Source organism: Mesoplodon mirus (genome assembly GCF_964341445.2).
Source record: "Mesoplodon mirus genome assembly, chromosome: 7".
Taxonomy (NCBI): Eukaryota; Metazoa; Chordata; class Mammalia; order Artiodactyla; family Ziphiidae; genus Mesoplodon; species Mesoplodon mirus.
The window spans coordinates 81,359,551-81,383,629 of NC_138983.1; the positions used below are offsets into that span (position 1 = coordinate 81,359,551).

General features: G+C 38.6%; 1 protein-coding gene and 1 long non-coding RNA gene across 8 annotated transcripts in view; one reads left to right on the forward strand and one right to left on the reverse strand.

The window, feature by feature from the left end:
* The window catches only part of LOC309808830 (forkhead-associated domain-containing protein 1-like), a gene marked incomplete at both ends in the record, with an annotated part of 1,104,685 nt that overhangs the window by 464,673 nt on the left and 615,933 nt on the right, over positions 1 to 24,079 (reverse strand). The window lies entirely within an intron of this gene.
* LOC309807104 overlaps positions 1 to 24,079 on the forward strand; it is a 125,475-nt gene that overhangs the window by 78,406 nt on the left and 22,990 nt on the right. Inside the window, exon 3 of one of the 7 annotated variants that reach the window (XR_014294498.1) lies at positions 23,704 to 24,070. The exons of 5 other annotated variants lie outside the window; for them this stretch is intronic. This is a non-coding gene — a long non-coding RNA (uncharacterized lncRNA). Of the gene's footprint in view, positions 1 to 9,253; positions 9,933 to 23,703; positions 24,071 to 24,079 lie in introns of those variants that run through there. One more of the 7 variants, XR_014294499.1, reaches the window with a different exon arrangement.

The window sequence follows — 24,079 nt, forward strand, 5'->3', positions numbered from 1 at the left end:
TTAAATAGATTGTGCCATAGAAGAAGAGATAATTAATAAAACAAGTAGGACAAACAGAAAACAAACTGTAGAGGGTATCAATAATCTCCAACTTGTAGGAGGACTCACACTTCACACTATTTAAAACAATAGTGGTAGGACAGTAAAATGGCGTCACTCAATTGAAAACCATCTAAGCAGTTCCTCCAACAATTAAACATGAAATTACCATATGACCCAGCAATTCTACTCCTAGATGTATACCCAAGAGAAATGAAAACATATGTTCACACCAATTAAACAAGAATGTTTATAGCAACATTTTTCATAGTAGCAAACAAGTGGAAACAGCCAAAATGTCCATCAACTGATAAATGGATGAACAGAATTGGTATGTCCATACAATGAAATATTACTTCACTATAAAAAGGAATGAAATACTGATGCATGCTATCACCTAGATGAACCTTCAAAATATTATGCTAAGTAAAAAAGTCAGTCACAAAAGACCTTATATTGTATGATTCTCTTTCTATGAAATGTCCAGAATAGTGAAATCTACAGAGACAGAAGATAGATTAGTGGTTGCTTAGAGCTTGTGGGAAGTAGGGTGGGAATACAGGGAGGTGATGCCTAAAGAATATTAGATTTGTTTTTTTAAGTGATAAAAATGTTCAAAATTGACTGTAATGATGGTTGCCCTTACATGTGAATATACTCAAAATCACTGAAATATATAAATAGGTGAATTCTATGGTATGTGAATTATATGTCAGTAAAAAATGGGATCTAAACTGACAATAGAGAGGATCAGTAAACTTCAATTTTGTTTCTTTGAAAATATAAAGAATGGTATTTTTTTATGTTCATAGAAGAGGAAGGCACAAACAAAACTATGAAAGAATAGGGGTTTTACTTACATATATTTGGAGTTTTACTAATTATAGGAATAAAGTAAAGAGTATCATGCCATTAATATGAAAATTTATAAAAACTTGAATTAAAAAATAAAATTAGCAAAATTGTCTTAAGAGGAAATAGAGAAACATAGTATACTAACAACTTTTACATGAATAGGATAGTCTGGTCAAATGTCTAGAAATCAGCAAACAAAAACACCAGGACCAGACATTTTAAAAGTGCTTTGCAAATCCTTCAGGGATCAAATTAACTTTTATCTTATATAAAATTTTTCAGAGAGTGAAACAAGAGGGTATACTCACTTTTTCAATAAACAATAGCCAAACCAAAATAAATAAATAAATAAAATATACAACACATCCATTTATAGAGATCAATAAAACTATTCCAAATAAAATATTAACACAAGATTAATTTATATGTACAGAAGCAAAAGCCAGTGGAAAATATATTTGAAAACAAAAAAAGAGGTGGAAAATGTCTGCATACAAAATACAAGAAAATCTGTAATCTCTGAACTTGCTGGATACAAGACTGACGTTCAAAAACCAATAAGAATTTAAAATATTAGCAACAACCAGTAAGAAAATGTACTACTATTAGTAAATACTATTCCATTAATACTTTTACTATTAAGTAAAAATATCATTCACAATAAAATAATAAATATCAGGTATTTGAGAATAACTATAATAATGTGAGTCAAATATTCATGGAGAAAATGATGCTTTCTTAAAGGATGTAAAAAATTAAATGGAACACTTTATAATATTCTTTGTAAAAATGAATCAATATCTTATACTTGACCATGCCACTAACTTGTGTATGCATTGCTATCACAATGAAAATTGCAATAGATATTTTCATAAGCCATGACAAGCTAAATCTAAAGTTTATATGGGAGAGAAGTGTATTAGGCAGAGTTCTCCAGAGAAACAGAAGCAGAGCCAATAGGAGATGTGTATGTGCAAAAAATCTGCAGGGCAGGGCAACAGGCTGGAGACCCAGGGAAGAGCTGATATTGCAGTGTGAGTCCAAAGGCAGTCTGCTGGCAGAATTCCCTCTTTTTGAGGGGACGTCAGTCTTTTTTCTATTAAGACTTCCAACTGATTGGGTGAAATGTTAATCTCATCTAAAAAAATTCTTCACACAAATATCATGAATAATGTTTGACCAAATGTCTGGTTACCGTGTCTTAGCCAAGGTGTCCATTACATATAAGTAGGGAGTTGAAAGTAGCCAAAAATTTTTGAAGAAGATATGAAAACATTAAGAAACATGAAGAAAGGGCAACCTATGCTACCTGATATAAACACTTAAAGTCATATTAATTAAAACAGTGTGGTACTGGCACAGCAAAGGTATAGACAAACAAAATTGAACAGAATATAGGGCCCAGGAACATAGATTGATTAAAAAAAAAAGACTAATGTGGTAACATTACAGATTTGTGGAGAAAGGATGAACCTTTTAATAAATGGTGTTGAGATTATTGGAAATTCATATGGACAAAGGGTTAGACCCCTATCTTAAAAAATGAGAAAATAAATTCCAGTTCAAATCAAAAATTAAATATGAAAGAAAAAACATGAATACTTTAAAAGCAAAATATGGATATAGCTTTATGAAATCAGGGTAGGGCAAGGTTTCTTAAAGACAACATTCAAACAATCACAAGGTATGAAGAAAAGCTGAACAGATTATATGACATTCATATTGAAACATTTCCACAGCAGTATAGACAAATGGACAAATAAAAACACAAAAGAATAAATCTGGGTGGCCACGAAACTTATAAAAGAAAGGTCAGCCTCTCTATCATTAAGGAAATTCTTATTTATCTACATTAGAAGCTAGGTGCATTGGAATCTTAATGTAGTGCTGTTTATAATAAGGTGGATGTTACCTAAATTCCCTTCTTAAAGGTAATAAATAAATTATGGTTTGTTCTCAAAAGTAATATTATACAATAGGTAAACTGAATGAAATGTTTTTGTGTGTATTAACATGGGTGGATCATAATAACAATGTGAATTTAAAAAATAAATTGCAGTTACAAAAAGAGTATGTAGGTTTACAAATATATGAACTGAAGGGATGGGTGTGTGTGTGTTTGTGTGTGTATGTGAGAGAGCGAGCGACAGTGTTTACATGAGTTTTTGTGTGTGTTAAATAAGAATATATATGTAGTCAGATATGGCAACATGAACATAGAATGTTCACATACCTTTTGGATAGAGATCTCTCTAATGATTGGGGATGATCTGAAGCGAAATGCAGGAATCAGATCTTTGGAAATACCCGTCAGGCTCCACGTGAAGTTTTGAAAAATTTACCACTTTAAGTAAACATTTTCTTCTCTGAGTCTGTTAAGATTTATTGCAAGTTCGATCTAATGAGCTGTATAGTAGAATGAACTTTTCAAAGTATGCTTGGTGAGGGATAGATTTCAGATCATTGATTGTTCCCCTAAAGACTAAGGCTATTTGGTGAGGAGGCTCCAAAACAAGGATTTTGTCGATATATAAATCTGTTTTCTTGAAGAGCTAATTCTTTGTAGTTATGACAGTATAATTTATTGAAGCTTTAATTTGTGTTTGTTTTCCCCAATAACTCTATTACCACCACTTCAAGATGGTAGTCAACATTTGCTGTTAATTACTTCAGGGGAGATTTGTGTTAGGGTGAAAAGCTGGTGTTTCCTGGAATTGACCGATTTTCCTTTGTTCTTTGAAAAGCACAAATACTTTGAAAGAATAATGTTAGGTGAGAGAGAGAGAGAGGAAACAGAGGAGAGCCATTGAGACTCCAAAGGAAGAGGGATAGATGTCCCCGAGGCTGGAGAGAGGGACATATCTTCATGTAGCAGAAAACTTTAAAGCCACCATGAAAGTTCAACAAGATGTATCTTTTGTTTAAGGCCCAAATACAGAGCCTCTACCACACTTTCTAGGGTTATTTTAAGCCTCTAGAATGTTCATGTGACCTAACGAAAGAAATGGATTCTTGAATGATGACAAATGGTAGAGTTTCTTCTTTGCCTGATGGGATGAGGGCTTACATTATTATTAAATTTGAAATAAAAGAAGTAAATGAGCCTCTTCTTTTTTTTTTTTTTTTAAGATGTTGGGGGTAGGAGTTTAGTAATTTATTTATTTATTTTTGCTGTGTCAGGTCTTCGTTTCTGTGCAAGGGCTTTCTCTAGTTGTGGCAAGCGGGGGCCACTCTTCATCATGGTGCGCGGGCCTCTCACTATCGCGGCCTCTCATTGCGGAGCACAGGCTCCAGATGCGCAGGCTCAGTAGTTGTGGCTCACGGGCCTAGTTGCTCCGCGGCATGTGGGATCCTCCCAGACCAGGGCTCGAATCCGTTTCCCCTGCATTAGTAGGCAGATTCTCAACCACTGCACCACCAGGGAAGCCCGAGCCTCTTCTTGACCAAACACTTGAAATTCACTTTAATGAGAATACCAATATGGTGTTGTAGAATAACAAAATCTCATGCAAGAAGGGAGCCTAGTGATCACTCCATCCAGCCTACCATTTTGTAAATAAGGAACCTGAAATTGATCAAATGTGAACAACTTGCCCGAACTTAATATTCTGGTAATTAATCAAGCTGCGATTCAAACTCAGGTCTTTTGATTCCAGGTCTAGTTTATTTTTCCCATTATATTAGGCTTTGTTTAAATAGATACAATTTTTAAAGTACATGATACCTTTACTCACTGTGGGACAGTATTCCAACATGAAGGTTTTATTTCTATTTGCCTTTCCTTGAACCTAGGACAGTTGAGGAACACACACACACACACACACACACACACACTCAGTAAATCTTCATTGCTTGGACTATCAATCCATTGGTATTTTAGCGTTTCCTTCAGAGATATGATGCATCCTAAGAAGCTATATTTTCAAATAGCATAGTTCAGATAAATTATCTAAATGTGTGGGGGTTAGTTCCTGAAAATCTGTTTCTCAGTTAATTGCTAGTTAATGTTTTTCTATTTTTACCACCTTAATCTGCTGTCCGTTACCTGGACTCTTAAAAAGGGCCTTCTAAAGTTTCTTCTTGAATCCTTGTTTACTTGTCTATAGGAAACTCCCCATAGACAATCTTTTTTTTTTTTTTTTTTTTTTGTGGTACACGGGCCTCTCACTGCTGTGGCCTCTCCCGCTGCGGAGCACAGGCTCCGGACGCGCAGGCTCAGCAGCCATGGCTCACGGGCCCAGCCGCTCCGCGGCATGTGGGATCTTCGCAGACCGGGACACGAACACGTGTCCCCTGCATCAGCAGGCGGACTCTCAACCACTGTGCCACCAGGGAAGCCCTCCCCCCATAGATAATCTTTAAAAATTAAATTAGATCATTTTTCTCCCATGTTTAAGCCTCCAAACTCAACTCTGCATTGCACTATCCTATTGTAATTGAATAAAATCAATATTTCTCACCATTGACTAAAAAGCTTACATGATATGGCATCTCCCAAATACTCCTTTGTTTGGTCTGCTATGACAAAAATACCATAGACTGTCTTTTTCTGTCTTATATCACTTATATATGGAATCTAAAAAAGCCAAAGTCATAAAAGCAAAGAGTAGAATGGTGGTTTCCAGGGGCTGGGGGTGGGGAAATTGGAAAAATGTTGGTCAAATGATATAAACTTGCAACTGGTATTGATAGATAAATAAGCCCTGGAGATTTAATGCACAACATAGTGATTACAGTCAACAATACTGTACTATAAACTTCAAAGTTGCTAAGAGACTAGATCATAATTATTCTCACCACAAAAAAAGAAATGATAATTGTGTGACATGATAGAGGTGTTAGCTAATGCTACTGGTGGTAATCATGCTGCAATATACAAATGTACCAAACCAACAAGTGTACACCTTGCACTTACATAATGTTATATTTCAACTATATCTCAATAAAAAATACTATAGGCTGGGTGGCTTAAACACAAATATTTGTTTCTTATAATTCTGAAGTAGTATTTCCCCCAAATACTACTTCACTATGGAGTTGTAAGATCATCTTACATATCCTGGATGCCAGTCTATGTTATGTATATATCTATATCTATATCTATATCTATATCTCATGAATATTTTCTCCAATCTGTGGCTTGCCCTTTCATTTTCTAATGGTGTCTTTAAAAGTGCAGAAATTTAAAATTTTAATGTAGTTATAATTTTTTTTATAATTATCCAAATGCTATTTTAAAAATTCTGAGGTAACACGGTTTTAATTATAAATTGAAAAGCAGATAGTATAGGTATGTGATTTTGTATCTCACGCAGAATTTGGCAGTCTGGTAGCTTGTGAATATTTTCTGTTTGTACTATTATTGCATGTGTGAATTTATTTACAATAAATATACTTATGTGATACATAGAGAATATTTAAATTGTCACGATTTGCTATTTCCCCATAACATTTCTCCTCTCAATACTCTGAAGACTTGAAATGTTTACTTTCTTAATTGGTACAAGGCCTTTGTTGAGGTGGGGGGTGGACGGGAGAGAGATATAAAGAATGTAAAGAATACAAATAATAGCCCAGGCTATTCTCTATGAGGAAGAATGAAAGAGGGCAGAGGGGTAAGAAGGATAGGGAACAATAAAGGAAGGGTGAGGACAGGAGAGAAGAGGTAAAAGGAAAGAGCAATCACTATCAGGAATGGGATTTAGGAAAGGGAGTGTGTAACAAATCGTTCGGAATCCTAGCTGTGTGCTGCCTCCATCTTTAAAACAAATCAACATGATCTTCAGTGCTTTCTGGAGGTTGGTTTCTGTTTGTGTGCATTATCATACTTAGGCTGTGATATATTTGACATCTTAAATTTTCATGGAGTTTATTTCCCACTCTTTGACATCTATGTATCTTACTGACACAACTTGAGTACTCCCTACTTTTTCTCATGTCCAATCACCATAAACTCATCAATACAAGGGACTATCATAATGCTTTTGTGATATCCAGATGACTAATCTCCCTATGGACTATAATATTATAGACATCGGGAGACTTGGCATAGCACTCAAGTAAGACAGAGTTTGAGTGTACTTCTGTCTCTGTCAGATAGAAGTGAACTGCTCCATTACCTTTGCTGTTTGATGTGGAGACAACTATTCACCAGATGAATAGCTGTGTATCAGGAGTTAGAGATGTTTTGATTTGTTCCGGAAAAAAAGGCCCATAAAATCCAGCAGCTTTGATTAGAATTAGTACCTCATTATCTTATGATAATCAACAATCATTGTCTATGACTTATTTGCCTTTTTTACAGGCCAAACAGATTATTTAAATGGGGCAGGTGATGGAGATTCCCATCTGCATGGTTATTTTAGTCTCTGCCAATTCCCCAGATATGTGCTATTGCTATTTTTTGGTATCGTTTTCATGTAGGGACAGTTCCAGGAGCTTCCACTTGGCCCTTCCTATGTATTTTTTTCCAGTTGTGGCAAAATATGCATGACATAAAAGTGACCATCTTAACCATGTTTAGGTGTACCATTTAGTGGCATTAAGTCCATTCACGTTGTTGTGCAACCATCATTACCATTCATCTCCAGGACTTTTTTCATCTTCCCAAACTGGAACTCTGTACCCATTAAACAACACCTCTCCATTCATCACTGCACCCAGACCCTGGCAATCAGCATTCTATTATCTGTCTATATAAATTTGACTACTCTAGTACCTCATATGACTGGAATCACAGTATTTGTGTTTTCGGTTCTGGCTTATTTCATTTAGCATAATGTCTTCAAAGCTCATCCGTATCGTAGTGTGTGTCAGAATTTTTTACCTTTGAAGGGTCATTAATATTCCATTGTATGTATATACTACATTTTGTTTATCCATTCCTCTGTTGATGGACATTTAGGTTGTTTCCATCTTTTGGCTATTGTGAATAATGCTGCTAAGAATGTGAAATTACAAACATCTGTTCAAGTCCCTGCTTTTAATTCCTTTGGATATATACTCTGAAGTAGAATAGCTAGATCGTATGGTAGTTCTGTTTAATTTTTTGAGGAACTGCAATGTAGAAGGGTTCAGATTTCTACACATCCATGCGAATACTTGTTACTTATTATTGTTTTAATAATAGCTATCCTAATGGATGTCAGGCAGTAGCCGTTCTTAATAGCACTGACCTTGGTTGAGAGTTCTGTCATTTTCCAAGTATGTGTACTCCAAAAATACATTCAGATATGGGGAAATATAGTGTAGGTCACTGCACAAGATTTCTAGTGAGGTGAACTTGTGTCAAAATTCCAATTATCACATGGCTTCCATAAGCCCTATTATGACCTGAAGACCACAGTGATGTTTTGGAACCTCAGGTGTGTAAATTTATCTTAATAATCTCTGAAAAATTCTGAGTTTTCCACTTTTCTTTCTAAACATTCCCCCTGGAAAATTGTAAACCCCTTTGAGGTAGACCTGGAGGAAAAAAATAATCACACTCTATACTTTTGACAGTGTTGCAGCAAAGTTCCTGAAGCTGTTGTAGCTACCTGATCTCTGGTTTAGGTCTGGGCGAGGCTGTAATTTTCATTCCTGGAAAATCAATGCAGGTTTCTGCTCATTGTGCTTGAATTTTATTTTCATTTATACAGTTCAAGCCTGCTCATCAATGTAATTCCCAGTGTAAATGTGATTAATCTGTTACTGCTGGAAGTCACTTTGGGTCAAAATACTGCCACTCTGCCCTGCTGACCTTTATGATAATTGCACTCACCTTGTTTCTCATATTAAATGCTACCACTTAACCTCTGCTACTTTGTAACCCAATGTTCCTGTTAAAAAGCACGGGGGGGCTTCCCTGGTGGCGCAGTGGTTGAGAGTCCGCCTGCCGATGCAGGGGACACGGGTTCGTGCCCCGGTCCGGTAAGATCCCACATGCCGCGGAGTGGCTGGGCCCGTGAGTCATGGCCGCTGAGCCTGTGTGTCTGGAGCCTGTGCTCCGCAACGGGAGAGGCCACAACAGTGAGAGGCCCGCATACCGCAAAAAAAAAAAAAAAAAAAAAAGCACGGGGGCCATTTCATTGGTGCTATCCCGCATTGTCATCTTTAGCCCACAGAAGACAGATGCCACAGAGGTTTAAAAGGATGCTTGTATTTCTCTCATCAAAGAATGTCTTAATGTCTTGAAGAAGAATGTTATCTGTGACCTCTGAGGGGGCATAACTATGGGATAGTTGAGTGGGTTTTACATAATTAATCCACTCCAACATTCTCATTTTAAGTACATGGATTCCTTTGTCTACATTCTGTCAGATAAATTATGGCATCTTGCCCTCTTTGAATGTTGCTGACTATTGAATCTATGTTTCAGTCAGCCAAACAAGCCAACGATTAGAGCCAATTCCATCAGCTAGAGCTAATACTTTGAATCTCAGGTAACGTCTTTATAATAAATTCAACCCCTTGCAACTTTATATTCGATCTTTCTCAGTCTAACACTTATAAAATATATGCCAGGGCTTCCCTGGTGGCACAGTGGTTGAGAGTCCACCTGCCAATGCAGGGGACACGGATTCGTGCCCCGGTCCAGGAGGATCCCACATGCCGCGGAGCGGCTGGGCCCGTGAGCCATGGCCACTGAGCCTGCGCGTCCGGAGCCTGTGCTCCACAACGGGAGAGGCCACAACAGTGAGAGGCCCGCGTACCGCAAAAAAACAAACAAAAAAACCCAAAAAAAACATATGCCACACACACATTCTACAGGTTTCTGCTGATACACGTTAGCAGGATATAGCATTTCTTTTGATGTATATGCTGACTCCTACCAGGGTGGACATTATACTTGCCTCCTGGGGCCTGGTGGAATCTGACTGTAGTTATTAGGATGCAGTAAGTGCTGATGTGGGTGGGTCTTGAGAAAAGTAGAAATTTCCTTGAAAACTAACCTATTTAGATGAGGTCTTTAGAGATATGTTAAGTAAGGGAAGGTTAGTTTCCTCAAATGGGGAGGAAGAAGGGTGGCTTCCTTTGGCGAGGAAACCACAGGAAGATTTGGGTTAAAATTTTTCATATTAATCTGAGTCTGCCTACCTGCACTTATCCTAAATACTCAATATATCCTTATCTTAATACCCAACTCTTCCTGATCAACGTCCTGATATTAATCTGTGAGGCTTAGCACAGATGTACGTTGAACTTGCATTTTAATTCTGCAACCCACACTTTTAGATTTGAAACTTGATCCTCAGCCATGTCTGCTGTGTGGCTCTAAGACATGAGAAAATTTTAAGGCCCTCAGTGTGGCTCTCTGTGTCTTCCCATGCCTCGATCTGAGAGTTTAAACACCTAACACCTTTTAACATTAAGTGTAAACATTTTCATTTTGTAAGCTCTCTGGTGCTATAAGAAGCAGCTAATGGTCCCCGTGGTGCTTGTAGGTATTACTGCTGTAATAGACAAAATCAGCTGCCGCTTGAGATGTAAAAGTATTGTCTTCAACTGGCAATATGTTCAAATATTGCTGGTAATTTATTTATTGCTTCCACTACTCGGAAGAAGCACTTGTCTTTGCATTGGCAATGGAGTCACTACTACATTCAAGCTCAAAACCTTATTCCAGAGTCCCATCTTGAGCATCTTTTTCCTGGGATTACTCATGCAGGACAGGAAATCTGCTTCAGGAAGTTTAGAAAGTAGATTTTAATAAAAGGAGCTTGTTTCAAAAGTTATAAAAGCTGGAGTCAAATGAAATAGGAAGGCAACCTAGAGTTTGGAAAGACTGAATCCCCTAAGCAGAACTGGAATGAATGTAGAGACTGCTGGTGGGTGCTGGGAACATGGAGGGAGAAGCCCTTGAGCAGGAATTGGACGCATGAGGGAGACGAAGCCTCAGTTGTATGTACAACTCAAAGAAAGAGGGCATTCTGGGTTCTCCCCTATCCCCTTCCTCCAAACTCTCACCAGTCCTTCCTTTACTCAAAATTAATTGGAAGCTAATTGTCAGTGAATCCTGGGAAACCGAGTTTTCAGGAGTCAGTCCTCTAAAATAAAAATCAGAGCTGGAAAAAGAGAAATAGTCTTTAAAAATTATTCACACAAATATGCCATCCCTTTACAATAACTTCTCACATTCCAGTTCACTTGTTCAAATACCCCACCACTATGATAGTACTTTGACGCAAGTCTGTTTACTCCCTTGCTTTCTCCTGATACTGCCTTTGTATCTCCCCTTACTCTCTTACATTCCAGTGTCCATTATCTAATAGTGTGTTTGTCCCTAGCCCTGTTCCAGTGTCTTTTAATTATGCTGGATCAACCCAAACCATTGCTTTCTCTTTTCTTGATCTCCAGCTTTCTAAGTCTTCCCAAGTAAAGTGTATAATAGTTTAGATTGTTTGCTTTATAAATTCATGATCACTAACCTAAAAGGTCCTTTAATATTGCCCTTTAATTCTGCTACATTAATCTGGACCCATCATTTCCCACTCTTTACACTTTGTTCTCTCTTTCTGCACTATTCTTTTTTTTTTTAATCTTTATTGGAGTATAATTGCGTTACAATGTTGTGTTAGTTTCTGCTGTATAACAAAGTGATTCAGGTATTGCACTATTCTTAAATGGCATGTCCCCACCATTTGCTATAATATCAGGAGATAATCTCTTTTAATTCACAGAAAAGAAAAGAAAAAACATTAGAACTTTCCTGTTAATTAACATAATAGAGTTACTACATCTGCTGCCATCTTTATCTCCTTTGGTAATTTAACAGAACAGAAGCTCTATTCCTACTAAACCCAATTCCCTTACTCCTGATTTGGATTGCATCACCTTGCACTCTCTAAGGATCCTTATTTTGTTCAATACCTTCTCTAATCTGGATCTTTTCCACTATCTTTCTTAAACATTCTAAAATCTTCCAAATTGGGAAAAATAATAAAGAAGAGTAAAGCAAAAAAGAAAAGCAAAACCAAACTCACCTTTCTCCACCTGACTTCTATTACTAATTACCACACTATCTCTTCTTCAAAGGCACAGTTTTTAAAATAATTCTTGAAAATGTTTTTCTATATCTTGGCAATTGTGAATAATGCTTCAATGAACATGAGAGTGCAATCTTTTTGATATCCTGATTTCAGTTCTCTTATACATATATATACACACACACACACACACATATATATATACACATATATCCATTCAGAAGTGGGATTGCTAAATCATATGATAGTTCTATTTTTAATTTTTCGAGAAGCCTCCATACTGTTTTCCATAGTGACTCTATACCATTTTGTATTCCCACCAACAGTGTACAAGAGATCCAATTTCTCCATATTCTCCCCAGTACTTGTTACCTTTATATTTTTGAAACTAAGCATCCTAACAGGTGTGAGGTGATATCTCTTTGTGATTTTGATTTGCATTTCCCTGATGATTAGCGATGCTGAGTACCTTTTCATATACATTTTGGCCGTTCATATGTGTTCTTTGGAAAATGTATATTCAAGTTCTTTGCCCATTTCTTGATGGAGTTATTTGGTTTATTTGCTACTTAGTTGTGGGAATTCCTTATAAATTTTGGATATTTACCCCTTACCAGATATATGATTTGCAAATATTTTCTCCCATTCCATTGGTTACCTTTCCATTCTGTTGGTTTCCTTTGCTGTGCAGGAGCTTTTTATTTTGATGTAGTTCTACTTGTCTATTTTTGCTTCTGTGGTCTGTGCTTTTGGTGTCATAGCCAATAAATCATTGCCAAGATCAGTATCAAGAAGCTGTTCCCAAAATGTTCATCAACAGATGAATGGTTCAAAGCATGTAGTATATATTTACAATGGAATATTTTCAACTTTAAAAGAAGAAGGGGCAACAGGGATGAACCTGGAGGACAATACGCTAAGTAAATAAGCCAGTCACAGAAGGACAAATACTGCATAATTCCATTTATAAGAGGTATCTAAAATAATCAGACTCATGGAAGCAGAGAATAGAATGTTGGTTGCCAGGGGCTGGGGAAAGGGAGAAATGGGGAGCTGTTGTTCAACAGGTATGAATTTTCAGTTATACAAGATGAATAAATTCGAGAAATCTGCTGTACAAATAGTGTCTGTAGTTAACAATAGTGTTAAGCACTTAAAATTAGTTAAGAGGGTCAATTTCATGTTAAGTGTTCTTACCACACACAGAAAAAATGGGACACAAGGAAGCTTTTGGAGGGGACAGATATGTCTATTACCTTGATTGTGTTAATTGTCTCATGGGTTTATGCATATGTCCAAACTCATCAAATAGTATACATTAAGCATGTGCCATTTTTTGTGCATCAGTTATACCTCCATAAAGCTGTTTAAAAATGTTTCTCTATATTTGATATCTTCACTTTATGACTTCCTTCTCATGCTTCAACCCACTCCCAATAGAATCCATCTTTTATTACTCCAATAAAAAGGTACTTCATAAGCTATTTCCAAATCCATGAATGCGACGTGAAAATTTTATCTCCTAGTTACTTGACCTGTAAGTAGGATTTGCTTCTGTCTTTGAGACTTGATTTTCCTTGACCCCAAAACTCCTCTGGTTTTCTTCTCATCTCTGCGGCAGTTCATTCTCTATCTTCTTTGCAGGTACGTATCCTTCTCCTCAGACATTAAATGTTGAAATTCTTCAAAATTCAGTTTTAGGCCATTATGTCCTCTCACTCTGGAACTCATAATATGATTTCACAGAAACACACAGCTTCAGTTACCAACTCCATAAAGTTTGGACATTTGTGTACCTGAGACCTCTAATCTGAATTCTGTAAATCCAGTTGCCTAATTAACATCTAAATCTGTTCATTTAAAATATACATAAAGCTAAATACTCATGGTCTCCCTAAACTGCCGAATCTCTCCTCCTTCATTTTCATTTGTCTTAGTGTGTAGTGACATCATTCACCCAGTTGTATAAACCAGGCACCTAACAATAATCCTTGAGTTCAACCTCTCGCATCAGCCACTATATCCTATCCATTATCAATCTTATCCATTTTACTTCCTAGATACTTCCTTAATCTATCTAATGTCTTCTATCTACTCATCGTTGTAAGTGGTAAATTAATGCATGAATATACATTTCCTCTAATGTCCTCTACCTACTCATCGTTGTAAGTGGTAAATTAATGCATGAATATACATTTCCCTGATTGCTTTGCTTGGTACCTATAGTTTTTGTGGCAGAAAAATTTATATTAAAAAAATCCATTCATCTTCCGTATATTTTCCCTTCTGTTCCTCCATCCTCCTGTCCCCATTTCAAGCAAGTATACAGGACTCCCTAGAAACCTCTTCCTCAGGAAATATGCCATTTCTAAGCATCAAGGTGCGAAGGAGGAGATTACAAGGCAGTTGGAGGATTAAAAGCCAGTGAGTACAACAAGCACTGCCTGACACTACCTTGTTACTGGATAGAGCCTTGGAGCTGCACCAACTCATTAGAGGGATGTAGTTGAGAGAGATATAGGGAAGGCATGTAATAAGCATGAGGTATCTATCTCATCAAATATTTCAGCATCCCAAACATTATAGAGGAACATTTATAAATGGGACATAAAGGTACAGGTGTCCCGGTCTCAGAAGACCAGAAGGACCTCCACAACACTTTCATGTTACAGGGTTTTTATACCACTTTGGTTGTATAAGGTACCTCTAATAATGGCTGAGTCTAAATTCTCTACTTGCTCAGTTATTTAAAGAATTAAATTCATTTAAATCAAGTAAAGAAACAGTAGGTTTATAGCAGCTCATAACTGCTTACTTTTTTTAAAAAATGTATTTATTTATTATTTTTGGCTCTCTGTTGGGTCTTCGTTGCTGCACGTGAGCTTCCTCTAGTTGCGGAGAGTGGGGGCTACTCTTTGTTGCAGTGTGCGGGCTTCTCATCACGGTGGCTTCTCGTTGCGGAGCATGGGCTCTAGGTGCGCGGGCTTCAGTAGTTGTGGCGCATGGGCTCTAGAGCGCAGGCTCAATAGTTGTGGCACACGGACTCTAGAGCGCAGGCTCAGTAGTTGCAGCCCATGGGCTTAGTTGCTCCGCGGCATTGGGATCTTCGGGAACCAGGGCTGGAACCCGTGTCCCCTGCATTGGCAGGTGGATTCTTAACCAGGGAAGCCCCTTAACTGCTTACTTTATGTAGAAAAGCTGTCACCAATATATGGCAAGAACTTTGCTTGTATAATTTACACTAACTGGTATAATACACTTTCTACAAGAAAACTGAACAAGAATGAACTAGGGAGCAAAACATTTTTATCCTTTGAGCCATTCTGTTTTTAAGGGTTCTTGTAAGCTCTGATGTTTTATCTCTGAGAGAAAGAAAAAAAAATTTTTTTAATTGGAAATTTAGAGATTTTTTTTTAAAACTTAAAATGAAAGATCTTGGTAGTAATTGAGTGTATAGTATTGTGTCATATGTTTTATTATTCATTTTATAGAACTAATTGCCCATGTGTTCCTATAATAGGAGAGGAAAAAATAACGGTTTTAGTCCCAGTATAGATATTGCATGATAAAAGGAGAATGATGACCATCTCCATTTCCAAAGGGAGAACAGGAATTCAAAACATGCTATGCCATAAATCGTTTAATTCAGCATTTTAAAATATTTTGAGCATTTTGAACTCAATGTTTTGCAACTTCTAAAAAAGTATAATGTATATACATAAGTTCCACACATTTAAAATGAGTTGTTAAATTGTTAAGACCTGACTTCTTTCTCAAAATTAAGGTATGCTAGTCGGACCTGAGAATAGCCTCCAGAGGGTGACCAAGTTTCATCCCTGCACACAACTGCATCAAAATTTAACATTGCTTCCAACAAAAGCAAGGACTTTCTAAAGTTAAAATTTGAAAAGCCAGTGATAATAGTTAATCCTTGAAAAAATACCATGACCCAAAGTCTGAATAGCTCTGCAAATATTGGTTGTTTCAGAAGGAGACCACCTCTAATTTGATGGTTTAGTAGAGCAAGGGCCTTTGAATCTAGACAAATCTCACAAAGCTACTAGATCAGCAAAACTTGTCATCAGTTCACGCATGCTCTGATTTTCCTGCTCACTGAAGTCTACCTCTTCTAAGCACCTTGTATTAGCAGGGTTTGGCTCTTGCATTTCCACAGACGTAAGGCCTTAAATTCAAGGGTCAGCTCTACAAATGGTTGATATATTACTTTGTAAACAGAGTTTCATCTATGGAATGGGATAAATATCTTCCTTATGTCTCATTGTTTTGTGAGTATTAAATTAGAGAAATATATGAAAACACTTGACACAATGACTGGTAGGTAAACTTACTTCCTGCCCATTTCTTTTGCCCTCCCTTTTTTTCTCCTTAAATTGAGAAAGATAGGATCTTATTATGTCATTCACTTCAATGTTTTAGTGCTATATCACTCTTCCATTACTTTTCCCCAAAGTATATTTTTAAAAATCTCACAGAAATAAAGTAGTGATTAAGTTTAAATAATTGATATTTTTCAATCCCTAGACAGAAGTATATCTAATAAAAGTAGGTTTGTTAATCCTTGACTGATAATGACTAGAAAATAAAGAAGTATTTCTAATTGGGCAGTCCATCCAATTGGCTCTCACCGTGTACCAATGGATTATTTTTTTTCTACTTATTTCATCTTTATTAAAGCTACAACACAGAGAACATTAGTTGAGTTTACTTTGTAACTGCCCTTTCTCATTATTCCTGACCTGTATCTAACTAGCAGACAGTTACTTTTCATTCTTCTGAGAAAGTTCCTAAAGCATTGCTTTTCTTTATAAAATAACCTTCCTGAAGGTAATGCTAATTTTAACTACTGATCAAGATGGCCTTAATGTGTCCCTCCGTTTGGCTAAACTTCAGACAGGATTTTTCTTTACCATAGGCCCCTAACCTCCCTTTTCTGAAAACATTTACTTTAAGAAACTTGAAATTATAAATTCTTTCTCTGCCCCTTTGAGATGTAAATTTTCTCCTAGTCACTTGATAATTTTCCAACCCAGAAATGTCTTTCTCAAGGACCTGGGAGTCAGCTCTTTGAAATATAACCTTCAAGAAAGGTATTGCCCCTACTTCCCAGTCTCTGTGGGGAGTATAGGAGCCTAACTTTGATAAGAGCCAAAGCAAACAGAGATGGTCTAATTATATTGACCAACCTCTTCCCCAGCATCCTCTACTATTTTTCCTACAGCTCATCCTGGCATCTAAAAACTTCCATGCCTTTTGTTTCAGCAGAACGGAGTTCAGTGTCTCTCCCCTATTACAGAATCATCTTGAGTAAAGTACTCCTTGCCTGTTTAACCATCTGGTGCAATTTTTCTTTGACATCACTCCATCGCATACTCCAAACTGCCTACCACTTTCAGATTCATCTTATAAAACTTTGTGTATGTGCTGCTGAAGTGAGCACAATCTTTATAGAACTTTGAATCACTCCCTATTTCCTGTGGCATGAAGCCCACCATTCAAACTTCTCCACAGTCTTATACCTTCCAAACTCATTAGTGTTATCTTCCAATTCCTGCATTCTCTCCTCCAATAATATTAGTACATTTTCTTCCTAAACGTGGCTAACATTTCCCCATTTTGAGATTTCATGTGTCTTCTAATTTTTTTAATATTTGGAAATTTTATTATACTGTATTTGCCCATAACAAATAAAATAGAAATTGTTTCAAGTCTTTGCAAATAAGTTTAATACAGGGTATTAAGAACACCAGTGATGAAACTTCTGAGAAGTAAAGAAGGGCCACCTAGATAATGGAGTGATTAGTAGGAACAGGAGTTTACTTGTACCCCTATGCTGGAAAGGCAAAGTTAAGGAGAGGGTTGTAAAGGCGTCCAGGGCCAGGTTAAATGATCATCAATGTCAGACCACACCAGTTCTGTCTCATTGGAGTTGGAGCCGTGGAAGTTACACAGTTGCTGCTGGAGAATCTTCACAAAGTAGAGGAAGAAAGGGAGAAATCTCATAGCTTATCCCTAAACTCCCATATACCATCAGTTGCTTCTCTTTGGCTGCGCCTGATCAGAAGTAAGCTGCCTGTATGAGTCTGCTATCATGTGATAGAAAACAGATTCAAGAAGGAACAATGACTAAATTCAAGAAAAAGCAGTCCCAAACTAGTATTTTTGCTTGAATGTTGTGCAACAGTCTGTTTTCTGTATTTTTTCTAACTTTATTGAGATGTAATTGACATATAGCATTGTGTAAGTTTAAGGTGTACAACCTGTTGGTATGTTACATGTTGTGAAATGATTACCACAGCGGAGCTAGTTAACACACCTCCGTTACCTCGCATAAATACCATTTTTTTTGGTGAGAACATTTAAGATCTCTCTTAGCAACTTTAAAGTATATAATACAGTTCTGTTAACTGCAATCACCATGCTGTAGATTAGATTCCCAGAAATTCATGTGCTAACTGGATATTTTACCCTTTGGTCAACATCTCCCCATTTCCCCCAACCCCTAGCAACAACCATTCTATTCTCTGTTTCTCTGGGTTTGGCTGTTTTAGAGTCTACAATTTAGTTACATCATACAGTATTTATTTTTCTCTCTCTGACTTATTTCACTCATCATAATGCCCCAAGGATCCATAAATGTTGTTGCAAGTGGCAGGATTTTCTTCTTTTTCATGGCTGAATAATATTCCATCTATGTACATACCACATCTTCTATATCCATTTATCCATGTATGGACACTTTGGTTGTTTCCATCTCTCGGCAATTGTGAATAATGCTGCAATGAACGTGCGAGTGCAGATATCTCTTTGAAATAGTGATTTCTTTTTCTTTGGATATATATATATACCCAAAGCAGGATTGCTAATGTATGGTAGTTTTCTTTTTAATTTTTTGAGGAGACTCCATATTGTTTACCATAGCGGCTGTACCAATTTACATTCCCACCAACAGTGCACAAGGGTTTCCTTTTCTGCATCCTTGTCAACATTTGTTACCTCTTAGTCTCTTTGAGGTGATATCTCGTTGTAGTTTTGATTTGCATTTCCCTGGTGATTAGTGATGTAGAGCATCTTTTCATGAACCTGTTGGTGATCTGGATGTCTTCATTGGAAAATTTTTTATTCAGTTCTTCTGCCCAAGTTTTAATTGAATTGTTTGAAAATCTATATCTATCTATATCTATATATAGATATAGATATAGTCATTGTATGAGTTCCTTATGTATTTTGGATATTAACACCTTATCACGTACATGATTTGCAAATATTTTCTCCCATTCTGTAGCTTGCCCTTTCATTTTGTTGATTGTTTATTTTTCTGTGTAGAAGCTTTTTAGGTTGATGTAGTTATATAACAAGTTGTATAACCAGTTGTATATAACAAGTTATATAACAAGTTGTATTTCTCTTGGTGATTTTAAGATTCCCTTGTTATGTTTAACGTTGACATTTTAATTTTAATATTTCTTGGTATGGATCTCTTTAGGTTGATCTGCTTTGGAGCTCTCTGGGCTTCCTGTATCTGGATGTCTGTTTCTTTCCCCAGGTTAGGAAAAGTTTTCAGATATTATTTCTACAAATGTTTTCTGCCCCCTTTTCTCTTCTCCTTCTGGAGTTCCTATAAGGTGAATGTTATTCCATTTGATGTGCCATAAATCCCTTAAGCTATATTCATTATTTTCATTCTTTTTTCTTCCTTATTCTCTGATTGGATGAGTTCCTCTGACCTGTCTTTGAGTTCACCTATTCTTTCTTGTGCTTCATCTACTGTATTTCTAAGTTCAGTTATTGCATTCTCCAGTTCTGTGACTTCTATTTGGAACTTTCTTATATCTTCTATTTCTTCGTTGAAGTTCTCACTGTTTTCATCCATTTTCCTTCTGAGTTCAGTGAGCATTTTTATGACCATAATTTTGAACTCTTTATCAAGTAAATTACTTATGTTCATTTCATTAAGATTTTTTCCTGAGGTTTTATTTTGTTCTTTTTTTGGAGTATAGTCCTCCCTTTCTTCATTTTGCTTGACTCTCTGTGTTGGTTTCTATGCATTAAGTGAAATAGCCACATCTCCCAGTCTTGAAGAGCTGTGTGACAGATGAACCTTGTCATTTAACCCTGTCTACTCTTGGTTGCCTCTCAAACCTTTGTGATTGTCTAAGCAGTTTATTTTTAATAGACCTGGCACACCATCCCAGCAGTTGAGGGTGTGCCAAGACAAATGAGCAACCCAAAGTGGAGGATCTCAGGCAGCACCTAGAGTCAGGTTGATAGGAAGCCAGAAAACTTGGTAACAGCTTTTAAAGAATGCAAATGTATTTAGTCTTGTGAGATTGCAAGTGGAAGCCCTGCTGCGCCCCAGAAGCAAGCAATCTGAAGGTGTTCCCTGGGGAGCAGTCACAAGAAAACAGTGCTTCAGATAAGTGTACAAGCTCCATTCTGGGAGATACCAGTGAACTGTAGTAAGGCAGAGTGAGGGTGGAGAGATGGCACCCCCAGCCTACCTTCCCCGAGAGCACATCCGTAGCCTCTAGATGTGTGCTGAACCTGAAGCCTGCTCTTAAGTCTTGTCCCTACTAGCAAATAGGCCTTTTTCATGTAAAGGCTGGGGCTGTGTCTCAGTCTGATGGGTAGTGGTACATCCTGGGGGTGGTATCCTGCCAAGAACTGTCTCTCCAATTGTTACAGTCCCATGGGACCCAGAAAAGAAATCCCTCCTGGCCTCCAGAGCCAGGTGGTCAAGGAGCATCCCCTGAGTGGAGGCCACAAAAATGGGATCTCCTGTCTTGGAGATTCTGGCTCTCTGGAGCACATCAGAAGGAAAGTGTGAAGATGATGCTTACTGGCTGAGTGAGGCGATGGGAAGAGTGCAAAGATGACACCATTTGAATAAAGGGAAAGAGGGAAAAGAAAAAAAGAAAAGAAGAAAAAAATATATATATATATAGCAAGACAGAGGAAGAGCAGGGAAGAAGGAGCCAGCTGGCTGGAGCACAAAGCTGTCACCTGCAGGAAAGGAAAAAGGGGAAAAAAGATGGCACCTTTCAGTTTTATCAAGGCAGAGAGAGAGCAGGAAGATGGCACCCGCCAGCCTCTGTCCCTGGGGAGTATTCCAGCAGGCCCCTGTTCCTCAGATTAATGCTTTAAAATTGGGAAGTGAGTCTCTTTCACCAAAAGTCAGAGTGCTTTTCAAAGGGCTGCTTCTACACTTGGCCCTGGGACAGGTGAGTCTGTGCACAGGCCCTTTAAGAGCTGTTCCTCAGTTCACCACAGCCCTGTGGGTCTCATGGGATGTGCCTTGTTGGTCTTCAAAGTCAGATGTTTTGAGGGTCTATCTCTCAGGTGCCAGCCTTAAAATTTGGAGTGCCCAATGTGGGGTCCATACCCTTCACCTCTCAGGAAGAAGCTCCAGGTTTTGAGTTCCTTCCTAATTGTGTGTCTCCACACCAAGGATGGGGTTTATGGCAAAATTGTGTCTCAGCCTTTCCTACCTGTTTTGATGTGGTTTCCCTCTGTTTTCCTGATGTGAAGGGGTTGCTCCACCATCTTTTAGTTTTCTTCAGAGGAAATTTTTCCATATGTAGCTGTAGCTTTGGTGTGTTTGTGGGAGGAGGTGGGTTCAGGATCTTCCTATGTTGCCATCTTGAACTGGAACCTATTTAATATGTTTTAAATTTTGGTTTTCAATCGTTCAGTTTGTTACTAGTATGTGGAAATATGATCAATGTTGTGTATTAATGTTTATGTATTGATTTTATATTCTGAGATCCTGCTAAAGCAAGTTATTATAATTTATTATGAGTCTACTTATACATTCCTTGGAATTTTCTATGTAGACAATTATGTCATCTGTAAAGAATGACAGTTATATTTCTTCTTTTCTAATATGTATGCCTCTTTTTTCCTTTTCTTGCTATACTACACTAACTAGAATCTAAAGTACTAAGTTGAAAACTAAGATAAGAGTGGACATTCTAACCTTGTTTTTGAACTCAGGGAAAAGCATTCATTCTTTCACCATTTCATGTGATGTTAGAAGTAGGTTTTTTGTAGATGTTCTTTATTAGGTTGAGGTAGTGACCTTCTATTCCTAGTTTTCTGAGCATTTTTAATATGAATGGGTGTTGAATCTCGTTAAATGCCTGTTCTGTATTAATTGGTGTGACAGTATGTGTTTCTTCTTTAGACTCAATATGGTAGATTACATTGATGATTTTTTACCATTGAACAAGGCTTGCATCCCTGGAATAAATTCCACTTGGTCATAGTCTATTACTCATGTGGATTCTAATGGTAGGTATTCTTGTGGATTTCTTCTAGTAGGGTAAATTATGGTTCCCCAAAAACGTCCGTGTTTAACCCCTCCTATGACAATATGTGAACGTCACCTTGTATGGAAAAATGGACTTTGCAGCTGTGACTAAGTAAAAAATCTTGAGATGAAGAGATTATCCTGAATTTTCTGGGTGGGCTATATATAAACACAAAGAGCTGTATAGGAGGGACACAGGGAGAGTCAGAGCTGGAGAGACCATGTGATGAGGGAAGCAGAGATTAAAGTGATGCACTTTGAAGATGGAAGAAGGGACTAATTCCAAGGAATGCAGGCAGCCTCTAGAAGACAGAAAGGGAAAGGAAACAGATTCTCCTGTAGGGCTTCAAAAGGAACAAGCCCTGAGACACCTTGCCTAATATCAGACTACTAAGCTGCAAAAACTTTCTTTCACAAAGGGTCAAGGAGGGCTGGGAGCACATATGTGCTGCCCACCTGGACAGAGGGGGACCTGTGAGGCTGACCTACGGATTCTGTGGAGGTGGAGAGACATGAGCCCCTTTCCTCTCCACGCTCTTTGCAGGGTCCAGCAGAGAGTCAGGCCACCTGTGGAAGCCTGCGGCCCCAGTTCTGCATGCTGGTGGTGTAGGGGTCGTGTTCAGGGAGTCTCTGTTGTCCTAACACCTGCCTGGGTCCTGGGGAAGGAATCAGAAGTCAGAAGCAGGAGAAGAGCCTTTGGCCAGCAGGGAAGGGGGGGTGAGGCCCAGGGCAGGTCCATAAAAGATCAGAGCACCTCAGTGCTTTAGGAGGAAGGGGCTTCAGAGGTGGGCCAGCACAGGCTATGACAGAGGCTAAGCAGACTGGGAGGGGAGGCACTTCCGGGAGACAGCAGGGGTCTACTCCCTGCCCCTCATTGTTTGCTCGTCTCACTCTAATGAGGGGGTCATTTCCCCTGCTCTGATGATTCGAAGCCTCTGCCGGCACCCACAGGACGGTGACTGAGGCCTCCACACTCCTCAGCATGGATCCCAGCTCCCACTCAGATCTGGGGCCACAGACACCTCTCCCACCCCCTGCTGCCCCTGTGAGCAAGCTGTTCTTGTGAAACGTGGTCATAGTTTGTTAGGAGGATCTGTTTTCTATGGGGATACAAACCAGTGTTGATACCAGTACACACACATGTCCAGCCATGGGTGCAAAGGGAAGGGACAGTAGTTCTGGGGTGTCTTTGCGGACCCGTAGGCCCCTAACGCCAGTCCCCACAGCCACAGCCAGATGGGTCCTCCTCCCTCAGTTGAACGAGATGCTGCTGCACAGAAATCCCACAAGTTCCACAAAGGGGCCCAACTGTCCTTTCCCTTATACACACCTTTAACGGGTGCCCCATGAATTTCCCCACACCCATTCCCCTTGTTGCATCCTCATTGGGATGAAGAGGTAGCTGCCTCCACCACTCTCCACATTGCAATAATCCCAGTGGAACTAGAGGATGCTCCCGCTACGATGAGGCAGACAGTCCTGTCCCCATGGCCAAGACTTTTCGTCTCTGGTCAGGCCACCCACACAGGAAACCCTGAATGAGCGGAGGGTCATCCCAGCGCTGTCGTCTGGCCACATCAGGAAAGCAGAGAGAAGCTCCATAATGACAAGGGCCGTCTCCAGGCTCCATCCTAGAAACTGGTGAGTGTCCAGAGGGCTGAAAGGCACAAGAGCAGCTCTGCCTCCCCAGAAGGTCCAGGGATGCAGAAGACGGTACAGATGCCCCAGAAGGGCCCTAGCCAAGCAGGCGTTAGAGAAGGGGCTGATGAGGGGGTCCCTGGGGAAAGTGAGAGCTGTGCGTTCCCAGGGGCAGCCTGAGGAGTCCTTGTCTATGTGGAGGAAAGGTGTGGCCACCTGTAGACCCAGAGCTCCTGTGACCTCCCTCATCCTT